The sequence below is a fragment of the Epinephelus fuscoguttatus genome, linkage group LG7, assembly GCF_011397635.1.
Source record: "Epinephelus fuscoguttatus linkage group LG7, E.fuscoguttatus.final_Chr_v1".
Classification (NCBI taxonomy): Eukaryota; Metazoa; Chordata; class Actinopteri; order Perciformes; family Serranidae; genus Epinephelus; species Epinephelus fuscoguttatus.
The window spans coordinates 8,510,778-8,523,141 of record NC_064758.1 but is presented as its reverse complement, the minus strand read 5'-3'; the positions used below and the strand labels follow the sequence as shown (position 1 = coordinate 8,523,141).

General features: G+C 42.5%; 1 protein-coding gene across 3 annotated transcripts in view; it reads right to left on the bottom strand.

Annotated features, from left to right (window-relative positions):
• The window catches only part of snphb (syntaphilin b), a 38,371-nt gene extending 33,225 nt beyond the window's left edge, over window positions 1–5,146 (bottom strand). For all 3 annotated transcript variants that reach the window (XM_049580329.1, XM_049580330.1, XM_049580332.1), the window contains exon 1: window positions 4,776–5,146. The gene's annotated coding sequence lies outside the window, so the exon portion shown is untranslated. The remainder of the gene's footprint in view (window positions 1–4,775) is intronic.
• Window positions 5,147–12,364: the final 7,218 nt, after the last annotated feature.

Here is a 12,364-nt window from a genome sequence, read left to right as displayed (position 1 = left end):
TTTCAGTAAGCATTATAAAGTCAGGTTAAAGCACATACTCACTTCCTACACTGGACCACTCCGACTGCTTTACAGCAGTTCCTGTGCAGTGCATGCTAGTATATGCAGACACTGACCCTCAGACAGCCTTCACCGCAGTTGCTCCAAAGTGGCTACACTGATGGAAAACATAAACCAGAGCAGACTGGCAAGCAGCACATTTAGCAGTGACAATTTCCGTCTTTGTTGCTCTGTGGACATGCATGTAGTTCAGAATGAAAGCGCATAAGTGTGAAGTGAAGTATCACTAGAGAAGAGTCAAGTACATACTCACGCATCCATCAAATGTCTCCTCAGTTAAAGCAGGATGGAAATAACATTCAGTAAAGAGCACAAGCTGTGACTTTTGGTTTTCACAGCGCACACAGATCAGGTCCATCCTGCAGAGTCACCCCACTGCTGCAGAGGATGCAGACTAGCTTAGCTAAGATCCAGCAGAGCACAGCAATAAAATAAGGCACAGCTCTTACTGGACCATCAATCAAAGCTTAACGCAGAGGTTGAGGGTGAAAAGAGGGAGGAGAATGTGATATAGACAATTTTACTAAAACTTCAATTATTAACCAGGGTTTTGGCCAAGTTTGACATTAAGCCTGTCAAAAGGTTTCTTTCACACTTTTCTTACACCACATTCTCACAGGATATGAACAAGATTTAGCCGTCATTTGGCTGCAAGTTCTGGGTAAAAAGCACATGGCGTCATTATAACTTCTGAGGGACTATCTGTGTTTAATCAGGTCAAATGCTCAAAATATCTTACACCATGGGTTTTTCGTTAGTAAGCCAAGCAGCAGCGATTAAAAGCATGCCAGAGTGCTGCAGCCTAAGTGATCAGGCTAATAGTCTGTGTGGACTATTTTTCTCAGAGGCAAGACAAGCAAAGAGCATTGAGAAAAACAGGAAATCAATATTGACAGTCATGTTAATGCCATGTGGGAGGAGACTCAGGACCACACACATTCATCTCTTTCACTCTCTCTGTTGACATCAAGCTCCATTCATTATGTGGGTGCAATCACAGAATATGACAGCAAGTTTAATCTCTCTCTGTATGTTAAAAATAGCACTATATACTTATGACATGGCCAGCAGTTGTCTTTTTACACAGTAAGCGGACATGGAGCAGCATTAGCATTTAAAGTCATGTGTCTGTCTACTGGACAAATAAAAGGCCAATAGTTACTCTCTTTTTTGCTCTGTTTTGGTCTCCACCACCTCCTGAGAATATTATGTTTCATATTTCATATTATGTTGCAAGCGAGTCACTAACATTGACTGTCTGTCTGTTGTTTGGTGTTGGGTATTATACAGTGTATTCATTCATTCATTCATCTTCTAACCGCTTCATCCTCTTGAGGGTCGCGGGGGGGCTGGAGCCTATCCCAGCTGACATTGGTCAGGTCGCCAGACTATCACAGGGCTGACACATAGAGACAAACAACCATTCACGCTCACATTCACACCTACGGACAATTTAGAGTTACCAATTAACCTAGTCCCCAATCTGCATGTCTTTGGACTGTGGGAGGAAGCTGGAGTGCCCGGAGAGAACCCACGCTGACACGGGGAGAACATGCAAACTCCGCACAGAAGGCTCCCACGCCCGGGATCGAACCGGCAACCCTCTTGCTGTGAGGCGAGAGTGCTAACCACCACACCACCGTGCCGCCCCGCAGTGTATTCATCAGAGTTTTTTTTTTTTTTTTGCTGAAAACAGCTGGATGTGGGGTTGATAAAGAAGGTAAAACTGAACCACGACAGTCAAGCTGCGGACTGTTAAACAAAAACAATGATCTCAAAGACACTAAAGTCACAAGAGTGCCCTCTATCACATGACATTAATATAAAGTATTGAATAATACAGCTTTGAGAGTTACAAATAAAAGAGAAATATTTGGGGGTTAAATTTAAGAAAAGCTTAAAGCAGCTATAACCAATTATGTTTACATTAACGGTGGATCACATGACTGTGTCCATGTGAGAGGATTTGCTCTCTCTGCAGTTCCCCTTGGCTCCATAGACCTTTATAGCAGCTCATTGTCACTGGTCCGTAACTTGTCTTGATAAAGTTTTAACTTTCTCATCATCAGCATTGTTTGCAGCTGTTTTAGTGAAAAAGTACACTGAACACTACCAGTTCAGCACTGAACAGACAGACAGACACAGTTTGCAACTAGCTGGTGAACATATCTCTTCGGTAACATAGCAGATAGAAAGTCAGATATTTCCCTATGGAGTTGGTGGAGACCAAAACAGAGATAAAAGGTGAATATTGAACATTAATCACAAACAAACAAACAAAATGAGAGACTTGTGTGCACCCATAGAACCCATTTTTATTCATATATTTTGAGGTGAGAGTTCAAGGGACCCCTTTAAAAATGACCACACCAGTTGTAGGGTTGCAATGGTATGAGGTTTTCCGGTATAACCATCTCAGAAAATACTGTGGTTTCGCAGTATCACATTATTGCAGAATTCATATTATAATCAGTCAGAATGACACTTAAAGAAGCAAAAATTGAAGAGTTATTGTTGTTTGAATAAACATTTTATCACTATAATTGAAACTTGAAATCATTTTGTTGTAAAAAGTCTCCCATTTAAAAATGACTGAAATAAAGGGAGGTTGTCCGTCCAGCTGTTTTTTTTTTTTTTTCACCAACATTGTAGATAAGCAAATGTACACAGTATGATAACTGTCAACTTTCATATCGTGGTATACCTTGAAACCGGTATAGCGCTGCAACCCTAACCAGTTGTTCCCTTTTTTGCTTTAACTTTTATTTAGCCCCTTCCTGACAGGCTATATTGACATGGTCCGTTTCTTTAAAGGGGAACTAGCCCCAAAAGTCTGGAAACCAGTGTCTTCCATGATGTTTTACTAAACTATCTCATTAAGCTTACTACTATTTTCAGATGTCTGGGGTCATCTACACTTGTACTTTCCCCCACATCTACTCAGCTATTAGCAACTGAGATGAAAAGTTCCAGCTGACACTGGGTGAGAGGCGAGGTACACCTGGACAGGTCACAAGATAATCACAAGGATGACACATAAAGACAGACACACTCACAATCACACCTCTGGTGATTATGTTTTTGGACTATGAGAGTATACTGGAGCATCTATACAGGAAACACATGGCCATAGCCAGCAAAAGCCACTAAGATGGAAATACTCTTTCCTCTCCTGCAGTAAAAGCTACCGGGGAGTTCAAAGGTGTGATTAGCACTAGAAGTGGAGATGGACGCCATTCATTGCAAACAAGAGGAATGAAAAACAACATGCAGGAGCCTTTGGCAATTTTGCACAAATAAAGACCTGAAATGAACTGTTGCATGTGGTTCTGTGAGAGAACTGCTGCGGTGTTACACTGTTACAGATCAATAGTTGTGTTTGTGCTTAGAATTATCACAGGAGAAAAAAAAGGCAAAATTAGAGATTTTCCCACCATGGGTGCATCTGAGCAAACACCATGCTGTGAAAACGAATGCCAAGTCACCATGACGACGGTCAGTCCGCCACTAGTGTGTAACGTGTGCAGGAGGAGAGCTGCCATTGGCTGAGAGTGCTGAGGAACAGGATGGAGGAGCCTACTGTTGACAAGATGGCCATGCTGCAAAGGACAAAAATGACCTGTCCTTAAGGACAGTAAACAAGTGACTCAAAAGCATTCCTTTAATGCTGGATGGCTCGCTCCTGCATTGGAGTGGGGTGGGAGGACTTTCATGTGTCTCTGCCCAGGCGCCCACTGTCTCAAAGTCTGTCTATGTTCACACATACTCATTCAAGAGTGCCTGCTTCTATGTGGTGCCCTTTGGTGTATACAAATGCCAAATTCGGACAACATTTGAGCATTTTTGGGTACCGGCGAAGTAAATTATAAGAGCATCAAAGCATGTTTTTTTGCCAAGGTTGTCCAGGGAGATCTGACAGAATCTCGCTCACTCAGCTCTACTCTATATCCATTCATTCCTGAGTGAGCACTGTGTTGTTACAGTAAGGAATATGTTTTTTCTATTTAACATGTGCAGGAGAAATGGAAGTCAATGAACAGTGAGCTAACCCCATACAGCCTTCCAGGAAATCAGATAAAGCGTTGATATTATTGCAGTAATTCAGTGGCAACATTTGAAAGGCTCACAAAAAGAGCTGAGCCTCTATTAACTGTCAGGTGGGACCTGCGTTCCTGAAAAACAGAAATGCTGCAAGGTCAAACTGCAGCGCCGTGCAACCTGTCACGACTTCCCTGCCTACAAACATGGATGTCACTTACTTTGGGTTTAAGACACAGTGAGCTGATTCGCAAAGCAGGGCCGGGGGGAGAATTCAGGGACGTCTCCATTCACCGTAAAAAGTACGATTAAATATCATGTTATGACGCTGACGCCGGTGGACAACATGCATCTGACGCCCTAAGGCCCTGGGGGAGTTACACGCTCAAACACTGGGCGCACAGGATGACAAGACGCGCAAACATCTGCCGGAGCGCACTGCGCAGCATCCCTCCATCAGCTGCAGCAAAATAAACAGACAGAGCAGAAAACAGCTCGGCTCCAAATAAACACCAAGCTCCACACATTTCCTGCACGGTTACTCCATAATGTATCATACTCTGTTTCCTTGCTGCACCACACTCTCTGCACTCCCGAGGAGCATCCTTAGCAGAATGACAGCTCTGCCGCGGCCAATAGCACTGACGGTTTCAATGACAAGCCCAGGCCTCGCTTACCTGTGGCCCCTTTCCCGTGTAGCGCCGTTAGTCCTTTCGCGGCTCCATCGTCTCGGTTTGCATTGTTTCCCTGCGCTTCTCTGCCAAGAGCTCCGCTGGATGGAGCGGTGATCCTGGCACACACACCCGGGGAGAGGGAGAGGAGAGAAGGGGGCTGGGCCAGGGGGATGCAGGAGGTTCGCTGGATGGCTGCCGCGTGAGGATGGACACAAGGGTATAAGGATGGAAGCATCTGCGTCATGTTACGTTGGACTGTTTGTTAAAGGGAAACACACCGCGGTGAAGTCAGGTTTGCCCCAATAGTATGTCTCTGCAGACCCGGAGACTGCAGATTCAGACCCGCAGTTCTGGACCCGCAGTTCTAGACCCCTTGTTTTTCGTCCCCTACTGGACGGCTGTATAACTGCAACTAAATCAGCATCTCACCCAAACACCACTGTTTGAAAGAAGTTGGACTTTTAATGCTTTATTACAATTTACAATTTTAAAATTTTATTACACCCGAATAAAAATACCAAGATTTAATTATTGATTTATGCCTGGGTGCTGTTCTGCATCATTATTGTTTGCTGGTTGTTCTGTTTGGTTTGATCCAACTATTTTAGTTCTTTATTTCTTAATATTCATCAGACTGCTCTGACTAGCACCCAAACACTTGCACTGCATTGATCAAACCCGCTACAACATATAATAGGAAATGTCTGGTCTTGGGTGTCCAGTGCTCACTTTTGTTGTGGGAATTTGAAACAAAGGCTGTGAAATACTGAAATGGTTTGAAATGTTTTATTGTGTGCAGTGGTTAGTTCATTGCTAACAAGCTAAACTATTACCTACTACTTTAACCCATATTTGACGTGCCTTTCAGACTATCGTGGTAAAGACAGTCATATCATTTTAAACGTATCACTGTAAAACATGAAGTTGGCTCTCTAATTCAAGTCAACAAAATAGTTTAAACAAATAATATGATTCACATTCAATACTCACACAGATAAAAAGTCAGATATTTCCCTATGGAGTTGGTGGAGACCAAAACAGAGATAAAAGGTGAATATTGAACATTAATCACAAACAAACAAACAAAATGAGAGACTTGTGTGCACCCATAGAACCCATTTTTATTCATATATTTTGAGGTGAGAATTCAAGGGACCCCTTTAAAAATGACCACACCAGTTGTAGGGTTGCAATGGTATGAGGTTTTCCGGTATAACCATCTCAGAAAATACTGTGGTTTTGCAGTATCACATTATTGCAGAATTCATATTATAATCAGTCAGAATGACACTTAAAGAAGCAAAAATTGAAGAGTTATTGTTGTTTGAATAAACATTTTATCACTATAATTGAAACTTGAAATCATTTTGTTGTAAAAAGTCTCCCATTTAAAAATGACTGAAATAAAGGGAGGTTGTCCGTCCAGCTGTTTTTCTTTTTTTTCTTTTTCCTTTTTTTTTTTTTTTTACCAACATTGTAGATAAGCAAATGTACACAGTATGATAACTGTCAACTTTCATATCGTGGTATACCTTGAAACCGGTATAGCGCTGCAACCCTAACCAGTTGTTCCCTTTTTTGCTTTAACTTTTATTTAGCCCCTTCCTGACAGGCTATATTGACATGGTCCATTTCTTTAAAGGGGAACTAGCCCCAAAAGTCTGGAAACCAGTGTCTTCCATGATGTTTTACTAAACTATCTCATTAAGCTTACTACTATTTTCAGATGTCTGGGGTCATCTACACATGTACTTTCCCCCACATCTACTCAGCTATTAGCAACTGAGATGAAAAGTTCCAGCTGACACTGGGTGAGAGGCGAGGTACACCTCGGATCGTCGTCGGCCATATTCAATAGTTGTAATAGTATGTTGGCTTCCAATGAAATAGAGGGCGCTGTCGCGAAATACAAGGGGTCTAGAACTGCGGGTCCAGATCTGCAGGTCTGAATCTGCGGTCTCCAGGTCTGCAGACACACACTCCTCCAGGTTTGAGTTGGATATGTGACAGACATTCACTCAGCGGCATCTTGCTACAGTTTCATCCCAATGTTGACAGTAAGAGGACGGATAGCTGATCTCTTGGCCCTCCGTTTAAATGCAAGGACTTGCGTCAGGGAGCATCAGTGTATGGCTGTTAAATAAATAAAGTAAACCCAAAACAAACAAACAAAGAACAAACAAACAAACAAACAGAACACAGTGTCACTCCTTATTACCGACAGATATGCATGTCTTTCTTAACCCTTCAACGTTCTAAGGACAAAGGGATGGAAAAAACATCCATTGCATTTTTATTTCCTTGAGACTATAACAAAAAGCAATGTTTTCTTTTTTTTAAACAGACATACATGGGGCGGCACGGTGGTGTGGTGGTTAGCACTCTCGCCTCACAGCAAGAGGGTTGCCGGTTCGATCCCGGGCGTGGGAGCCCTTCTGTGCGGAGTTTGCATGTTCTCCCCGTGTCAGCGTGGGTTCTCTCCGGGCACTCCGGCTTCCTCCCACAGTCCAAAGACATGCAGATTGGGGACTAGGTTAATTGGTAACTCTAAATTGTCCATAGGTGTGAATGTGAGCGTGAATGGTTGTTTGTCTCTATGTGTCAGCCCTGTGATAGTCTGGCGACCTGTCCAGGGTGTACCCTGCCTCTCGCCCGATGTCAGCTGGGATAGGCTCCAGCCCCCCCCCCGCGACCCTCAAGAGGATGAAGCGGTTAGAAGATGAATGAATGAATGTACATACACACACACATATATATATATATATATATATAGATATAGATAGATATAGATATATATATATAGATATATTCATCCATTTTCTAACCGCTTATCCTCTTGAGGGTCGCGGGGGGGCTGGAGCCTATCCCAGCTGACATTGGGCGAGAGGCAGGGTACACCCTGGACAGGTTGCCAGACGAGCTCAGCTTCTCTGCCTTTAACATAGAAGGCCAAATCAATCATTTGGTAGGACAAGTTTTTTTAAAAAGATTTGACCTTCATCAGACTTTTATTTTTTGTATAAAGTTACATAAATCTGTTCAGTAAAACCTCTGAAACTATAACATGTCGAATAAACACACTACCTTTCAAAATCTTACCACACAGAGCCCTAATGTCTGCAGTGACTTTTTTGTCACTGACTCCCTGTAGAGGGAAACTGACAGCCAAACTATTTAAAAACACAGCGACATCTAGTGGATTGTTTTTGTAGCATTACATGCCTAAACCGAATGGTAGAGATAGCTCAGTCAGGTTGGGTTAAATTCAACACATTTGTCATTAACATACAGTGACTCAAAATGTGCTCTACCATATGGTTGAGCAGGACATTAAATTGTTGATAACACAGTGAAAAAACACGTGTTCCCTGCAGGACAGAAAAAGACTCAAGTCTATTGATAATCAACTTATTGTGTAGGCATGAATGGTCAGAATGTTTGCAGGTGAGGTTGGGAACTGACACATATCATGTGGGAATGAGCGACGCTGACCGCAGCTTCACAGCCTCGTTGTGGTGGCGATGTTTGAGTCATGCGACTATGGGAAAGTTTGTTTATTACCTAATGTTAGCTTTGTACTTCTGGTAATGCAGTTACGCCTCAAGTATCATAAGAGTGGTGTTAATTTGTTAAGATAATCTTTTTGAACAAAATGTGTACGTATTAAACTTGCCACAGAGACTTATTTTCTGCAATAATCCAAAAATCCAATGTTTGTCAAGGGAACCAGGGCGACGCTAGTTTACGAATAAATGTCATCCCTGCAACAGTGTAAGAAGAAGAGGGAGGTAGAAGACAGACCAAATAGGAACGAGGGACATATTAAAAGAGACAAACAGTTCAAATACAGTTTAAAGACCAACAGTAAATCTTTACAAACCTACAGACCTTTTCAGTCAAATCTTGCTGTGAGAGATGATGGCCTCTCCACTGAATTACAACATCTGTTGTTCTTGCTGCTTCCTCAGGGTGTGACAGGGCACTAGGGCTGGATTTGGGCTTTAGATCGGGGCAGGCTCAAATTTACAAAAGAGGTGAAAGGCAATAAAATGATGACACAGAAGTCTTCAAAGCAGTGCTGGCCTAATTAGTAAGACCTCCTCTGATCCCACAAAACACCCCTCAGGTCTTTGTGCACACAGCCAGTAGGTTAGTGACTGCGAAAGCACGTCTCCAGAAAGAGAGAACCAGAGAGAACAGGAAATTATTTGATTGGAGCTTCAGGGGCAGAAAACCCATTTGGTTTGTAGGAGCCTCCAATACGAATAATATACAAACTTTCTACAACCAGGACATCCAAACTGATAGGGACCTCATTCTATCACATTCACCAGTCAAAGTGGTGGTGCTGTCAGTGGAGCTGAATAACAGGGACCAGGACCCATGCAAAACCTCTATTAAGTCACATTTGTTTGCCACAGAGCTTATTTTCAGCAATAATCCTAAATCTAATGGAAAAATCCCATGAGCTTTTTTAAAGGGAACCAGCGTGATGCTAATTTCCATGTCAGCCTACAGGAAAAATGGTACATCCCTGGAGCGCTCGGTGGGGCGCCAGGCCTACTTGCCTCGGTGGACCTCTCCTGGTGATTGTTGTCCAGCATCTTAAATTTACCCATGCTAGTCCAGTCCAATGAGGCTCATATCTGCCTGCTGGAGAGGGGGTTGACTTTCACTCTCTCCCTGACATGTTTTTGACAGGTAGGGGCTGCGTAGGGACCTGTACCCTCCACGCTGGTATAACAGTATACCATGGAGGCTAACAGGCAGTTGGCCAACCCCAGATATTACAAACCAATTAGGTAAAGTATCCAGCTACAAACACAGGTGAGGGCTGTCATTTAAAATCTTTACAAGGAATTAATCAGTTTTATCTTCTTCCTAAAATTCCCAAACAGCCACATGCCTTGACAGTTCTTGATGCAGTTCCCTGGCAGGCCCATAGTGCCAGATTGTAACAGACCAGACACAGAAATTCTACAATGACTATAAATCTGTCTGAAATGTCATGATGTTTTGTTTGATGATAAACAGTACTTACAGGTGGAGGGCATGGCAATGGGACACAGATACATGCCATCCACACAAAGCTGTAAAGAGAGGTGCTGGAAAAATGCTGATTGAACCCTAATTTTTACTACAGGTTTTTAGATGACATCATTGGAGTGTATCAGTATGGAGAGAAAAGCTATCAGGACTACATAACCATCACCCCTCTATTAAAGTAAAGTGCAATTTGGACCCAGTTGTGAACTTTTAAGACACCACCGTGTTTTTTGAAAATTTGAATCACAACAGCACAGGACTACTCACCCAAGGAAACATCACTGCCCTCATACCACAGTGCCTCTTTTATAATGACATAGATCCAGCCAGGAGATGGCACTAGAGAGTCAAAAGTTTGACACAACAGATACTGTCTATGTGGTCTTAATATACATCCCAACATGTGGATGAATAACTATTTTCACTATATTACCAATTTGTTCCGTACTGCCATTATTTAATTTTTTTGTTGTCTACTAAGGTCGCATCTTGTTTAAACTACACCACCACGATCTCTGGTGGTACTGCTCCATTTCATCCTTACCCGTATGCTTTTTGAAAACATTCACAACTGTGGATGAAATGAATACAGAATATGGACAGAAGGCTTCTTCCATCCAAAACACACATTCAAGGTCATTGTTATATCCCGCATGGCAGATTTTCATCATTCCATTTCCATCCTTCTCTGTAGCCTCAGGCCCTGTTTATATGTATATAGATATGTTTCCTCCATGTTTTGGCCTCTCATTCACATGAGTTTTAGGTCTCGTTTTTTCAAACGTTTTCTAAAGTGAAGATTTATCAAAACTCCAGTTACTGTTTATCTGTGTGGACATGTTGAACAGAAAAACAAAGGCCATGTGTACGGAATTATCTTTTAAAATGGAGGGGGAAAATGTTTGCCTTTCAAAATATCTGTAGCCTATATGTGTGAGACAGGGCTCCAGGAGGAGGGGTTACTCCAAGCAGCTCCTTGGATGGATAAAACAAAGCACCCTACCATCTCTCTCTCCCACTGACACAGCTCACCATCTCTCCTTTGAAGCTGTCAGGCAGCAGCACCCTTAAAGAAATGGCAATGGGAGTCCAGAAAAGTTTGTGCCTGTAGTTACTACTCTAAACAATATACAAACCTACAAAACCAACTTAATAGCCAATCATGACAAACAACAGGTGAAAACAGAGTTATCTCAGCACTCAGAAAAAAAACCTTAAAGATGTACAGGTCAGAGCCAAATTTATCAGACAAGTTTGCAGAGCAGAGAACAGCCACTGGGGCTTCAAGGCAATGAAGTTCATATATAATCCACACAGGGGTGGAGGTGCTCCAGTCATGGAGAAATTCATCCTGCAACGTCAGAATCTAGTGTCTGTCATTATATACCAGTGTTGTGGGATGCAATATGTAGGGGAGACAAGGAAAACTTTATTAACAAGACTCAAGCAACACATTAACAACACTGGGAAGGGCAGACTGAACACTCTTCTGACACAGCACTTCCAGGTCCACTCTGTCCTCTTTGGATGTGCTATGTGGACAGGTGGCCAGTGAAGGAGACAGGAAAGAATATGGATTCAGAAGTTGAAAACTGTCTTGTTAGGGCTCAATTTGAATAAGAAACATGGGGGGAATTTGAAAAATGTGGTCTACGTGATACCTGTTGAAAAATCTTTGATTTTACAAAGGTCTATGTTTATACTTTGGGGTCCACTTGTACAAATATATGGGAAAATTAATACCTATGTATTATTTTTTATCATTTGTATGCAGGCAACAGAGCACTTATCTCGACCACAGGGCTTCAGGGCTGTGGCTCATTCCAACAGGTCTCACTTCCAGACTGCAGGGGTCACTGTTGACTCATTTTTCGAGGAATTTTGACAGCAGGACGTTAACTTGCTGCCAGGCACTCATACACCTGAGAGACAACCATTATTATCGTTTAGATATGAGCTGTGGATAATGACAATCAGACCCCTGATGCCAGTGCACTGAATCCACAATGTGGCACATTCAGAATCATCTCTTCCAACCTAATCTTAACCACCTCTCTTTAAGCATAACATTTCATAGCTAGTTAAATGCTAATCCAGCATTTTTTTCAGGGCCTCCACTTCTGGACTAAGGTGCAAAGGCTGACTGTGTAGGTATGTTGGCCAATCATGTGGCCGTTGGGCGGTTTACAGTATGTAGCTGCCCCAGCTGCAGCGCTACCTACTCGGACCAGAGCACATGGAAAAGTAAAAGGTCAGCCATAGAAAATTACATTGTCCATTCGCAAGATAAGATGAGGCTCATAATGCTTTCATCAAGCATGGGTTAGTATAGCATATATATAGTGTCCAGTGAATTTCATTTTGGGGTCCTAACACACATTTTAACATGGTTAATGATGCGTTGTCTCAGAGGAGTATTTGCAAAACTATAGGGCTCACCATGAGGACCTAAACTGTAGAGGTCAGGAAGTAACATTTTTCTTCGACACATGAGCCACACACTGACCCACCTCTCTGACTGGCTGTTTTTGGCCAACCCAGAGAGG